This window comes from Callospermophilus lateralis, chromosome 18 (genome assembly GCF_048772815.1).
Source record: "Callospermophilus lateralis isolate mCalLat2 chromosome 18, mCalLat2.hap1, whole genome shotgun sequence".
Classification (NCBI taxonomy): domain Eukaryota; kingdom Metazoa; phylum Chordata; class Mammalia; order Rodentia; family Sciuridae; genus Callospermophilus; species Callospermophilus lateralis.
In genome coordinates, this window is record NC_135322.1 from 42,926,849 (window position 1) to 42,942,476 (window position 15,628).

General features: G+C 35.0%; 1 pseudogene; it reads right to left on the bottom strand.

Moving 5' to 3' along the window:
* Window positions 1-1,732: 1,732 nt before the first annotated feature.
* The window catches only part of LOC143383224 (large ribosomal subunit protein uL30-like), a 101,271-nt pseudogene continuing 87,375 nt past the window's right edge, over window positions 1,733-15,628 (bottom strand).

A 15,628-nucleotide genomic window follows, 5' to 3' on the forward strand; every position in this document is an offset into this window, starting at 1 on the left:
CCCTCCTCTCACTTCAGGGGCAGCAGAACCAAACAATTGGCATCTACCTAGCCCTCAAGCACAGGGGCTCTTTTCAGCTCAGAGACATTCCAGCACCATCTGTCCCACACTCCCTCAAAAAGGCTTGAGTCTCAGCAGCAAAAAAGCTCTACTTTCAAGCATCTATCTTTTATTAACATTTTTCTCTGTTCTCCCACACCTAGGAATGGTAGCTGCCCCTGAAGTTATGCCCTCTGTGATCCTTTGCTGCTATCATCTCACTCTTCAGTTGGCTAACACCTAGTTAACAATACTTTGCATGAAATCTTCTCTGTTAGAAAGAACCTATCATCTCTTGTTTCCTGACTTAGTTCTACCCGGATGCGATGTTGACAGTTTACCCAGTGCAGTTTTTATCCAGTCTCCTCATGCCCTCACAGTTCAAATACTTACAATGAATATTAACTTGTCTGTTGTACCTGGGCTATTTGCATATTGGGCATAATTTTAGAAATTTCATACTCTTCTGTTTCAATAGAACATTCATCAGACCACTCTCCTTAAAAGGAATATTCTGCAGAAAGGAAAAACCCTAAGCTCACAAAGCACATCTGTCCAGGAAATCATATGTTCTATTAAAGACACAAAGAGCTGTTACAAGTTTCTGAATAGTCATTATCTGGAATACAAATATGTGAATTCTCATCTCTGGAAGAGCCAACTCACTCACTCCAAGTCTCAGATTTTGTGGAAATGAGTATTTTCTTGGTCAAGGTTGTCTTGAAAAACAGAAGCAGTAGCTGATAAATGTGTATCTCAAATCTACAGGTTCTATATCCACAGATTGAGCGAACCACAGAGGGAAAATATTTGAACAAATATCACATCTGTAGATAACATGTACAGACTTTTTTTTCCTTGTCATGATTCCCTAAACGATACAATTTAAACAAATATATATATATATATAGCATTTATATATTTTTAGATCCTGGTCATCTGATATGGGAGGATTGTGTAGGTTATATACACACACAAAGCATTTCATAGAGGGGACTTGAGCATTCATGAATTCTTAGCATTTGCAGAGGTACTGGAACCAACGGCTTGCAAATGCCAAGGGATAACTGTGTGTGTGTGTTGTGTATTCAAAGAGAAAGAGATTTATTATGAGGAAGGCTACATGATTATGAGCCTAAGATATACTATCTGCAAAGTAGAGACTCAGGAAAGCTGGTGGGTAGTGGTATAGTTTAGTCTAAGGCAGAAGGTATGGAAATCAGAGGAGTTGATGGTATAAATCTGTCTGAGGGCTGGGGAAGGCAAGATGAGGCAGATGTTTTAGTTTAGGCAGACAGGAGGTATTTCTGCAGTGAAATTTTCTTTCTTCAGCCTTTTGTTTTAATTGGGCCCATTCACACTGGGAAGGACAATCTGGTTATTTTGAGTCCTCTGAATTAAAAGCTAATCTAAGTGTTACTCACTCCAAGGTCAGCCAAATTGATACATACAATGAATATTACAGGTATTAAATTTGCTTTTTGTTTTTCCCAGTTTGAGAGCAGGCACTGTTTATGAACTGACCATGTTACGAAAATATCATGGTAGATATCTTGGTTCATCTTTCTAGTAAGCATTTTGATATGGTATGTCCGCATCTCTACCTGCTACAAAGTGGTTGCTTCTTTTTCTTCCTTTGATCTCCTGGAGAAGGTAATGTGAAATGCCACATGAAGTTGCATGTTTTTTGGAATCATTTTCCAGCAATGCAGATCTCTTGGAACAGATCTTCCATGCAGATGGTGCCTTATTTGCCAACAGTTGGAGAAATCAAAGTGTTACCTGTCAAGATAATTTGTTTCTTACTGATTTGCCATAGTCATGGTAGTAGGTTAGTTCATTTACTGTCTTCAAGTTTGGATACCCCCAAACTTCCACAATGCTCAGCATATTAATGGAAGCCTCGTTGCACTTAACAAAGGTGCCATGGAAGATCTGGTAGAAACAAAGAAGCTACAACACCTGATGGGTATTTAGTCTCATACCAATGATACCTCTAATCCTGATAACATACCTCTAATCCTGATAACAAAAGACAATTTGAGTTGTGCAAAAGCATTGAAGACTTGAGTTTTTCTTGTCATTCTAGACAAGTGAAGCTCACTTCTATTTATCTGCTATATCCCTTGTGACAGTGCTGAGCTTTTTCATATATAAGCTTCCTCCTTGCCTTTTGAAGCAGCTTTGGGGCAAATTTCTCTTTCAGGGACTTGATCAGCTCTACAGAATTCCTTTGGTTTTTCTTAAGGATATCTGGTACACCAGGAACCTGCTTCCACCCCCCACCCGAACTTTAACTCTTGGAGTAGTTTGAGATGTGGGGGGAAAAACAAAACACTGAATTTTCTTTTCATTAATAGCATCATAAGCATTAACTATCATATATAATTAAAAAGATAACTGTTAGGGTCTGTAAACAAGTCAAGATGGCGCCTGGCATTTTGCCAGAGGGAGTGGTTTGTGAAGTAACGCCAGCAAGCCATTAAGTGTGGAGATTCCTTATTGGTTGACTGCTGTATCTAGTTTATGTTAATTAAGATAAGCTGTGTGGAATGTATACATACCCCTCCTGTCCTACAACAAACGGCTCCCACTCCTGCTGTATCAATGTACACAAGTTGTTTGTCACCCCCCGGTTATTTTGCTGCAGCCGGACTGCGGCAGATAGCACTGAAGTTAGCATGTGTATATTTGCATTGATGCACATGACCATCCACACAACATGTTGCTCACAGGAAATTTTGATGACAAATTAAGAAATGTAACGGGAAATTTCCTTCAAAAGCATCTCTTGTGATTACATGGCTAACATGATGGAGTACCTTCCCTATACTAGACTTTGTGCTGAAATTCTATAAACATCTAGCAAGATTGTCATGAGAAATAGGATGGAAATTTATAGCTGTCATGTTAAACGGACTACGGGCACATCACTAGAAAAGAAAACAGTGATTTAAATCCAGATCTATTTAGTGGATTAAGAAAAATCTGGATTTGGGAAGCCACCTGCTCCCCTCTTACCTGATGAGAAATATGTTCATGCAATGCTGGGCCAATGTCACTCACTCTGACAGATCATATCTTTACCCATAGCAGTAGAACAAGATAATGGTGTTATGAAGATTTAGAATTAAGCAGAAAAAAGAATTTCATGACAAAGTAGTCATTCAGTGATGATTTATTTATTTATTTATTTTGGTAGTGAGAATTGAACCCAGGGACAAGTAACCACTTATCTATATCCTAGGCCTTTTTAATTTAATATTTTTAGAGACAGGGTCTTGCTAAATTACTTAGGACCTTGCTAAGTTGCTAAGGCTGGCTTTGAACTTGAGATCCTCCTGCTTCAGCCTCTTGGGCTGCTGGCATTATAGGCATGGACCACCATGCCCAGCTACTCGATAGTTTTTCTGTGAAACTTTCAATAGAACTCAAGAAAAAAAAAATGAAGATGATAGCACAGGCAGAAGTTTCTAAAAGCTTACTATTGCATGGGATTGGAGGTGAAGGAAGTGGGTGAAAATTTTATTCTAAACACAAAAGTTTTCAGAGTTCCCACATATTCCACTTAAAAGTCTAAATTCAAAGTTAAAACAGTGATATTTTAAGTCACATATGGTACATACATATAGATGTAGATTGAAACATCTACAGCTCTAGATAGATTTATTTTATTCTCATCCGAGCCAGGTAATCTCCTCCTTTTCTGAACATACACACACATTTCTTCCTAAAGTAAACAAAATTATATTATTTATTTTTCTATCTTTAATAAAAAGTTACCTTTTTTAAAAAATTCAAGAATTCTGTTTTGTCCTCTTTTAGAGAAAAAAACTCTTCAAACCAGATGGTCGGTCTTAATTAATTCTTATCACAGAAACATCTTTGTCATAAATAAAGTATTTTTCACAGATGAACAGTATTATATAAGCCCCTTTGTTTACTGAATTACTAAAAGAATGACTTTTCATGAGGGAAGTAGTGACTGTAATTTTATCTTTTATTTCTTCAACTTCCTTGGCACTTAAAAGCAATTATAACATTTAGGCTATTGAGTCTTCACTGAAGCAAGAGACATGTTTGTTTTAAATGCTTATGTTTTCAAAAAATGATTTTTTTCAGGATTTTTATGCACTACAGTGTTTCGTTTCAAAATAAATACTGCAAAGGCCACATGCGTCAGTCGGTTCTCCATCTGCAAGCTTCAAGTATACATTCACTCTCACTGCATCCAGAGGATGAAAGTCTTTATTTTCTTTTTCTTACCTTCTCATCTTATCCAGTTAGAATATCAAGTTAAATCACCAAAGTAGACCATGATGAGACAAAAATTTCTGAGGCAGGAGGATCTCAAGTTCAAAGCCAGCATCAGCAACTTAGCAAGGCCGTGAGCAACTTAGGGAGCTCCCCCTGTATCTAAACATTTAAAAAAAAAAAAAAAAAAAAAAAAAAAAAAAAGGTCTGGGGATGTGGCTCAGTGGTTAAATACCACTGGGTCACTCTCCAGTACCAAAAAAAAAAAAAAAAAAAAAAAATTGTTTCTTTCTTGTCAGAGACAAATACTTAATGTTTCAGTTAGATCTCATCTATGTAAAGTAATACAGTGATGATCTTTGTCTTCTAAAACTTTGAGAAAATAGCAAACTACAGCATGGAGTCCCTCTGGCCCTTAAGAATTTTACGTAGACTTAAATTTCTTAAAAGTTTCCAGCTCCAATGGAGTTCCGATTGGATTCTCCAATTTAGAAAAAGTAAGTTTAATATTATTATATACTGACTTCTCTTTTCAGAACCATCCTTCAGGATAGGCTGAGCAATATCATATGTTGAAGAAATGGAAAAAAAAAAAAGTGGATTTGAACATAGGAACTAGAGTTGTTTGAATTACACGACCACACTGTTGTTCCTCACTGGGAAAAATAGATCACACGGTTTCTATTTTTTTTCTGAATTCATGGGAATTTTTATATGGTGTCAGGTAAAATGAGTACATTCATTTTCATCTAAATGTTATCACCATACATTCAAATTTGATTATGTGAATTTATCAAATAACCTTGACTATTGTGCAAGAATGTGTGTTTTCTTCAAATCATATTTTATTTATACAAAAGCATTTCCCCCCTTATTAGACTATTTGAAATGCTGATTCTTCCTCTTTTGTTGGATATTTGTCCTGTTGAGTGTATTAGTTTATCTTTCTAAATTTATTTTATTTCTCACATACACTTCAGTTACTGGCACCTAGATTAACTCATGTGATAGCCCCCACTTCAAATATAAAAGATAATATTGATTTCTAAATAACAAGCTTTGAAAATAGTGGTAGTTTTTTGGTTCTCCTTTTTCTGCTTCAACTTCTCCCAATCTCTTCCTCATCCATTAACATTCTTGGAGAAAGTAAGAAAGAAATTCAGGGTGGGGAAATCAGATGTTAGAGAATTTTTAAAAATTGGATCTTTCATTCACATGGCAAATATTGACTATGACTGCTAGCTATATATTGTGCTACTATCAAGATTAAAATGGTGAGCAAACCAGATAAATTATCATGTTTATTTATTTGTAAATTGTCAGATAAAATTATATTATGTACAATTTGAGGTTTTGAAGTATATACGCAGTGTGGAATGGCTAATCTAGCTCATTAACACATGCATTAACTCATATAATTATTTTTTTTTTTGTGGTGAGAACACTTAGCACGCAGTCTCCTAGCGTAGTTACATTATGATAGATCTTATTCCAGGGCTTTAAAATTCCCTATAAGAAAGATGGGATGCAAACCCACGTGTGATGCTTCAGAAGTGCTTTCTAATTTTTTTGAGCCCCAAACAATTTTAACTGTCAAATATATAAGCCAATTGTAAAGTATCATTACCGCACGAATTAAGAGTCTTTGAAATATTTTAAATAATTCATTCCAGTCAACCAATTAAGCCTATGAAGAGAAGAGAAACTTTTTATATTGTTTGATAATGACTCTGATGAAAGGCATGCATAATGACATTTTGATCACAAACAATATGAGGATTTATTCCCCAGATATTTCAGAATAAGAAATATGCTGTCTTGTTGTTTCTACCCCACAAACATCACTGAAGAGTTACCTCCCTGAGGGAGAATCTATGTGACCATCAAGCATGGCCCACTGTGTTTGAACTTGAGTTTCTCCTTGACTCCAGACTCCCACATGTTGCAGTTCACTGGTGAGCGGATGACAGCTTGGGTGCTGAATGTCAGTATCAAAGTCAATCCATATACTTTTTACAGATGCTTCACTATGTGTAAAAATGTTACTGTTTTACCTCCTAACTTGTAACAACAGCCAATGTGATCTTATTATTTTTCTCCTTAAATTATTATTGGGATCCTCACATCATTCCCATTGTAATTAGGAGTTACAATGCCTCACACTTCTGAATCAAGTGAATCACTTCAAACAGCCAATGAATAGCTCTGTGTGTTTGAAATAATACAGAAGTTACCCTTGTGCTTTTCAATCATGGGATGAAACAGAACCTGGTATGGCAGTTTTGTTCTGAATGTGGAACCATTGGTGCTGTCACCTAAAAAGAGAGGTGACTCCAGATCAAGAAGGCTAAACGGTGGCCTCTATGAAAATGCAAAGGGGTGGAGATGTGTAAATTGGAAGAGACTATCAGCCTGTGCACAGAGGAGGAGGAATAAAATCATTGTGCACGGAGGAGGAGGTAGGAAAGTCCCCTTTCAAACAATGTTCTTTGGACATTGTCTTTCCATTCAAGGACATAACTTGTCAGGTCCTAGTCACATTGTTCATCTAGAACAACAATAGCTAAATGGAATTTTCCTGGTGCTTCTAGGAAGCAGGTCGAGTCCTAGGCAGGCACAAGATTATGTCTTTCCTCTGGAAGGCATAAAACCAAGGTGAGTCTCACAGATGGAGCCCTGGGTGGAGCCCTGACTGTGCTCTTAAGATTTCCTATTTTCAGTTTAAAATGCTACCTTGAAAAAAAATCAATTTCTTAAAATCAAGCTGAAAATATTTGAATTTAAAAGTAGTAATTTAATGATCAATACCTATTGGTCATCAGTGAGTATTGGTCATTAGTAAGCTTTTCACATATGATCTTTAGCAAATATCTATTGGGCGCCTACTAAGTCTGGTAACTTATTACTGTTAAAAAAAAAAGTCTGTTTGGCACTATTATTGTTCATACCTACCAACTGAGGAAAACTAAAGCTTAGGAAATTTCTGTGTGAACAAGAAGTGATGGAGCTAAGATTTGGCACCAAGTTTTCTGACACCAAAGACTGATTTCTTATTACTGGGTCATTTCATGAGAATTCAATATTGGAAATGGGGAATTGACTAGAAAATAAATCCACAGGTTAATTCACTGAATGAAGACCACTGCTGTCCAGTAAGCATTCTCCTAGCAGACTTTCATACACCCAATGCATGCCATTGCTTGTGTAATATGGTAGAGACAGCATAGAGTGAAGGCCAGAATAAGCAACTGGAGACCTTTGGATTCACCACACAGTATCTTACAGTTATGGAATCTCACTGGATGGATTTCAGTTTCTTTATCATACATGATAATGAGAACAAAAGTTGACAATTATACTATCAGTACTCATTGTGGGAATCATTTTACCCTTTATATATATTAGAATTTATAATATTTAAGGAGATGGTTTTATTTTCTTGCTTAGGAACTTTTATGAAGAGAGAGAGAGAGAGAGGGAGAGGGAGTGTGTGTGTGTGTGTGTGTGTGTGTGTGTGTGTAAAAGGTAATTTGTTAGGTCTAAGACAACCAGCTAGTTTCTATGTTTCTTCATTGAAAAAGCAGTTTGAGAAACCATAAACTCTTTGGGGCAGTACTTTTTAATGAGATAAAAATGTCACTTCACTCATTTCTGTGTGGCCATAAATAATTTGATGATCAATTGTTTCATGATGTGTACTCTTTAGGCAGATGAGACCATGAGGTCACCTGTGGATCAATAGCACTCATTATGTTCTGCGTGGTTTTGTCATACCACAGTGCTGGGGAAGTTTCTGTTGGAACTAAATTTACCTTTGGGAAAATAGTGCACAAAATGGGAATTCCTTTCCTGGTCATGACAGAGTAGCTAAGACCAATTTTCTTCTTGATGTAAGCATGCAGAACATAGGACAAAATATATGTAATAACTACTTCCAGAAAATAGAAAATAGCAAGAAGCACAGGGCTATTGTATTAGCTGGCTTTCTATTACTATAACAAATACCCAAGATAACTAGCTTACAAAGAGAAAAAGGTTACTGTGGTTCATAGTTTTGTAGGTTCCAGACCATGATCAGTTGGCCCCATGGTTTTCAGCCAGCTTCTCTAATGGTGGGAACATGTGGCAGAGCAAAACCACTCACCTCAAGCCCAGGAGCCAAAGCGAGGAAAGGACTAGAGTCCCACAATTCCCCTCAAGGGATACCCACGATGACTTAAGACCTCCTTCTAAGTCACCACTTCACAGTAACACCATGTGAGGCACAAACCTTTAACACGTGGGCCTTTGAGGGGGGACATTCAACATCCAAAATACAGTAACAATGACCCTCAAGAAAGGGGATTGCAGGGGGAATGCTGTCATCACCCCAGTCTCCTTCCCAGATGAACTCTGGGGACCTTAATGCTAGAGGGGAAACCCCAAAAAGGGCACGGTGGCTCTCTGAGTTGAGACAACAGAAACAGGAGTCCAGGAGGGACACATAGCTGACACACAAGTAGTGGAGAGCCAGAGAGAAAGGAGCTATGCAGAGAAAGAGCCTGGAAATCTGCCTACAGGTCTCCTTGATTCCCTTGCTGAATACGTTAAGCACGCGTGGGGGAACCTCCACAAGGACTCACAATACCAGAGATCTGTAAGCTGGATCCCAAGGTCTCCCACATTCACTTTTGCTTTAGTAGAAATAAAACAGAGTTAAACGTAGAGATATCAGAGGGTCCAGCCTTATTGGCAGGACAAAAGTCTCTCTAGATGAAGGATTCTGTAGATCTAGAGGAAAAAAAAAAAAGCTTTAATGAGTCAAACCAATCCAAAGACAACTGCCTATTATCAAAGTCTGCCATATTTTAAAATACAACAATATTATCTAGCACCTAATCATGTAAAATTACCATGTAAAACATCCTGTTAAAATTTACCATGTCGTGTATCCTATCAAACTGTGAAAAACAGTAAAATGTGATCTATATCCAGAAAGAAAACAGTTTTAAGTGTGCTCCAAAGTTTAATGGAAATAATTAACTTAGGAAAAAAATGAAAGAAGAAAATCATCAAAAGGAACATCTAGAGATGGAGATTATAATTTCTGAAATGAAAAAGTCACTCAATGGATGCATAGTAAATAAGACATTGCAAAATAAAAAAAAACAATAACAAAAGTATACACTGTTCTCAACTAAAGCACAGAGGAAAAAACTATGTGGGGCACCATCAAGCAGTCTAAAATATGCATAACTGGAATCTCAGGAAAAATGGGGGTACAGTAGAAGTTAATTATCTGAAAATTATTTGTTAAAAATTATAACTCTTCAGATCCAAGTAGCTCAAGGAAATCAAGATTTCAAACACAAGAAAAATCCCTTGAGTTACATCATAATAGTTGAAAAAATATAATGCAGAAAACATCTTTGAAATATCTACAGTTAAAAACCATATACTACATACGTAAATGAATCATTCTTATATTTGTTTTTTTTTTCTCATTAGAACAAAATACAAGTAGAAAAAAAAAGTAGAAAACATTTGTTTGCAGGAATTGAATCCAGGGGTACTTTGCTACTGAGCAAGGTCCCTAGTTCTTTTTCTTCTATTTTGAGACAGGATCTTGCTAAGTTGCTGAGGCTAGATTCCAACTTGTGATCCTCCTGCCTCAAACTCCTGAGTCACTGGGATTGCAGGCATGCACCAATACATCTGGCTAGAATAACATTTTTAAAGTGCCTAAAAATAATAATTATGTATATATATAGAATGAAGGTAAACTAATGACTTTACAAACAAATAAAAAGCTGAGAGTATTTTTTTCTAGCTGATTTGTATTAAAAGTACTAAAGTATGTTTAAGTAGAAAGAAAAATGATACCACATTAAAATGTACATGCAAAAATTAATGAAAAGTATCAGAAGGGGCAATTACAAGGCTCATTTTTTTGAGGGGGTTTTATTTTTATTGTTTTGTACCAGGAATTGAACCCAGGGGTGCTTAACCACTGCGACACATTCTCAGCCCTTTTTATTTTTGAGACAGAGTTTCACTAAATTGCTCCATGTCTCATGAAGTTGCTGAGGCTGGCCTCAAACTTGCTGTCCTCTGGAGTCACTGGGATTACAGGCATGTGCCACCACACCTGGCATAATGCTTTTAATTTAAAAGACTGTCCAATAAGAATAAGAGCATTATGTGTGTGTATATATATATTAATTTGCATGTATAAATACAAATAATAAAGTGTTAGGAGCAAGAAGATGGAAGAATAAAGATTTTATATAAAAGTCAAGTTATATAATATCTGAAAGTAGACTCTGGCAAATATTACAAACCTTAGAGCAAATGCTAAATCAATCAATCAGGTAGGACTAGCTACTAGATCAATGATGATTATAAAATAAACTCTGAGTATGGGTTAAGTTGTGCATATATATTCTATCCAAAAGAGAGTAAAGTCATAGAAAGAATAGGATGGATGGAAAAAATAAAAACAAACAGTAAGAAAGTAAATATAATTGTCTAAAACTCCAATTAAAAAGCTAACTATAAGTACTTAGCGTATAAAGCAAGAACCAACACTGTGTTTTCTATAGGAACTCATTTGAATAGTAATGCACATATAGTTTAAACGTTAAAGTCTCAAAGTAGAAGCACAGAAACACTAATCCGAAGAACTGTCGAGTTGGTTCTGTTAATATAAAAATAAAAACCAGAAAAATATTATTGGAAATAAAGGTTACATTTGATAAAGAGAAAGGGGTCAGTTCATCACAAAGAGTTAAAAAATTTAAGTTATGCACAGAGTAATAGAAGCTTCAAAATGCATGAAGAGCATACTGATAGAAGAGAAAGGAGCAATTGACAACTCTGCATTCATTATGGAATATTTAATATCCCTTTTTTAGAAACTGATAGAAAAGTAGGCAGACAAGCAGTAGAGATAGAGAAGATGTGACTATCCTGGAGACTGATATGAAATAATTGACATGTGTAGGGTATAGAAGGCCTGTGACTATCATAAACAGACTTGAACTAAGTGTCTTCTTCAGAAATGCCACCCAGTAACAGAAAAATAAATCATATCTTTTTCAAATGTGTCCACAAGGTTATCAAGGTAGAGTACATTCTAGGTCAAAAAGTCCCAACAAATTTTTGAAAACCAATATTATGCAAAGCACATTGTTTTACCACAACATTATTAAAATAAAAGTCAGTAATAGGAACATATCTAGAAAACCTTTATGTATTTTGAAATTAAATACTGGGCTTCTAAATAACCCATGGGTCAAAGAAGAGATCAGAAGGGAAATTAGAATATATTTTGAAACTGAATGAAAATGAAAGTAGAGCGTGTCAGATTTAATAAGGTACAATGCTAAGCCATACTGAAAGAAGTTCAGGAATTTAAAAGTTCAAACATAAATTAAAGAAATGGCTAAAATTAATGATATAAAATTTCATTGCAAAAACCTAAAAAAAGGAAATGTAAATTAAAATGAAAAACATAAGTGAAAGCAAATATGAAGGAGAGTCATTTAAAAAGCGGATAGAAAACAGAAAAAAAATTTAAAAACTTGTTTTTCTTGTTAAGTCCATAAAATTGATAAGCCTTTAGGTAGATTGACCAGAAAAAAATAGAAGACACAACCTATTAATACTAGGAATAGGAGAAAAGTCATGGCTATACATCTTAAAGATATAAAAGGAATAATTGGAAAATGTTGTAAATAATTTGACAAAAGCAAAGTCATTACAAAAAAATTGAAATAAACCAACCTCTCTCATGAACACAGATGCAAAAAGTTCACATCAGATTAGCAAGTTGAATAACTATAAAAATGGATAATTAATCATGACCAAGAATGGTTTATTTAAAAAAAAATTAGTTTGATATAACATTTAGAAATCCATTACATATTTAACCATATTAACAATAAGTAAGAATTTTAACATTTTCTCCATAAATTCAGAAAAAGCATTTAATAAAATTCAACATGTATTGAAGATAAAATTCACAGCAAACTAGGAGTAGAATACTCAACTTGATAATAAATTTTAAAAAAACTATCCCTTACAGCTAACATTGTGTTTACTATGAAACTAATTGCTTTTGATCTAATACCAGAAACAAAGCAAAGGTATTCCCCTTGAGACTGGTATTCGACATTGTACTGGAAGACCTAGCCAATGCAAGAGGCAAGACATAGAAAATAAAGAAATAAAGCAAGCATATAGACTGGAAAGAAAGAAAATTGTCTTTATTTTCAGAAAACTAGATCACGTACTTAGCTGATTTATAAATTACTTAAAATTTTCTATTAAAAATAAAATATTAATCTTGTACTGTCAGAGTACAAGGTCAGTATTAAAAATAATGAATATATTTATACACTAGTTATTAACAAAGAACAATAAGTAAACTATTTAAAATAAATGTGAAATACACAGAAATAAACTTTTAAAGTATGATGAGAATGTTTAAACTGTACTGAGAACAATTGTTAAAACTGAATAGATGGAGCAATATACCAGGTTGCTATATTGAGGGCTTAATATGATAGGCAAATTGACAAAACTGAAAAATACGTGGTATGTTAGGTAAAAAGCAGGAGAAAGTGGAATATAAAAAGCACCTTATTCCCTCCATTTGAATCTCCTTCTCTACTCTCTCCTTCTACTAGCAACACCCTGATAATTAAAGGGTTCCTCTACATTTTATGTAGACATTTTTCCCTCGAATGCAACATTTATATACTATATTATTAATTATGTAACGATTTCTTGATGGTTTTCTTGGATAGAATTGTGATGTGCATGCACGTATAAGTAAGCAGAAGATGAGAAGAACCACCATTAAAAGGGAATCTTGTGTGGGTGATAAAAATGTGGCTCTGCCTATTAGTATTATTTTTATATTGTTAAATTGTACTTTATTTTCATCTTAAGCAAACATTCCTTAATGTTAAACTATGCAACTAAGTCCCAACAAAGCCATAATAAAAATTATAAAAATGTGCCCCATGCATACCTGTAATCCCAGTGGCCCAGAAAGGTACAGCAGGAGGACTGCAAGTTCAAAGCCAACCTCAGAAATTAATGAGTCCCTAAGCAACTTAACCCTGTATCAAAGCAAACACTAAAAAATGGGCTGGGAATATAGCTCAGTATTTAAATGTCCCTGGGTTCAATCCTGGTCCCCCCAAAAAATGTCTACAAAAATGCATAAAAGAACTGTACATTTACTCAAGTTAATAATTGTACTGTGGGAGTTAAATGAGGTAGTATTTTATTAGGAAATACACCCTAAAGATTTTGAGAAAAGACCACAGCCTATGAAAGTTACAATCAAAAGTCTTAAGGAAAATATAAAAATGCACACACATGGTTAGAGAAAGAGAGGGAGGAACAAATGGTAGAGCAAATGTAATTAAATGGTGAGGCTGGGTTAAAGCATAAATGAGGAAAATATTTGTACTACTTTTGTACCTTTGCTGTGCTTGAAATTATTTTCCAATAAAAAGTTAAATAATAGTATATTTGAGACATGATCAGCGAACATGAAAAGATCAGCATTATAGATCCTCTGTGATATATACATTTAGTAGCCATTACTTTCTACTGCATAGGGGTGTGAAAGGCTAACCTTGAAGGGATGGACGATATGAAGTGTTGGTGGAGATGGGGAGCAACTGGGACCCACATACATTACTCTGGGAATGTAAAATGGGACAAGCACTTTGGAAAAAATTTTGGGGATTTCTCAAAAATATTAAATGTACACTTACTCTCTGACCCAACGTTCCACTCCTAGGCAACCACAAAAGGGAAATGAAAATGAGTATCTCCACAAAGATGTATACATGACTGTTCACAGCAACACTATTCACGATAGCCACATACTGGAAATAAAAATTAAACCCATCAATGAGAGATGAGAAAATAAAATGTTTATATACGCACACTGAACAATAGCGACCCTGTAAAGATATTTAACAATAATATGGAAAAATCAAACTACACATGTAGTTTGCCTTCTGTATCTATGGGTTCCAAGGATTCAAACAATTGGCAAATTGAAAGTTTTTGGAAAAAGCATTGTGCCTGTATGGATTTCTTTTTTCTTGTCATTATTCTCTAAATAATTCATTGTAACAATTATTTACATAGCATTTACATTGGATTTGATATTATAAGTAATCTAGAGATGATTTAAATCATATAGGAGGATATGCATAGGGTATATAAAACTATTACTTTGTGCGAGTGACTGGAGTACCCACAGATTTCGGTATTCATAGGGGGTCCTGCAACCAATCCTCTGCAGATACAGATGGATATGTGCTGAATAAGTTTACTGATAGGAAATTTCCAAATAGACAAAACTCTGCTATAGTCACAGAAAGCATGCGAGTGGTTTTATTACAAGGAGTTTCACAAGAAGACTTTAAGGAAGATGCAGGCATTTTAAATCTTGATTGGGGTTTTGGTTACACTTGTTAATATATTTGTCAAGATTCACCCAATTGACACTTACATGGATATATTTTATTTATGTTTAAAGTATGTCCAAGTAAAGTTAATTGAAAAGGAAAATCTTACCCTCCAAAAGGGGACAGGAAGGACAGGAAAAGAGGGAGAAAAGAGGGCAAGATGGTACATTTCTTTTTCTTGGTAAGATTTAAACGGCCTGAAGTTGGCTGGATGTGGTAGCACACACCCATAATACCAGTGGCTTGGGAAACTGAAACAGGAGGATCACAAATTTAAGTGTCCTCAACAATTTAATAAGACCCGGCTCAAACGTAGAAGGGTGGGGATGTAGCTCAGTGGTAAAATGCCCCTGAGTTCAATCCCCAGTACCAAATAAATAAAATAACAAAAAGACCTGAAGCCCACTGTTCATGAGATAAATTAGTATAGACTAATTAAAACAAAGTAAACAAAAGTCAGCATCTACCTTGCTTAGCATAATATAGCAATCAGGATTTGAGACTTTGATTAACCATTTTGGATTCTTCCATTTTCTACTATGCCCAGGACTATAAGTCCTGTCAAAGTCCGTGTGAAAGGATTTCCACTTGCATTATCTCAAGAACCAATTCTATGAGAAACTATTGTACCTCATTTAAATCATCTTGATTTCCTCTAATTCATCATAACTCAATTTATTCAACTCAGTTCATATATTATATAATTTGACTATTGTGTAGTACTCAAAAGTACCATGAAATACAAGTGAAATTACATACAAGAAAACATGTAGGAACTGATTTTTTATTCTTTGCCATGTTATATAATGTAATCCTCATAGTGTTGATGAAGTATGCATTATCATCCATTTTACAGA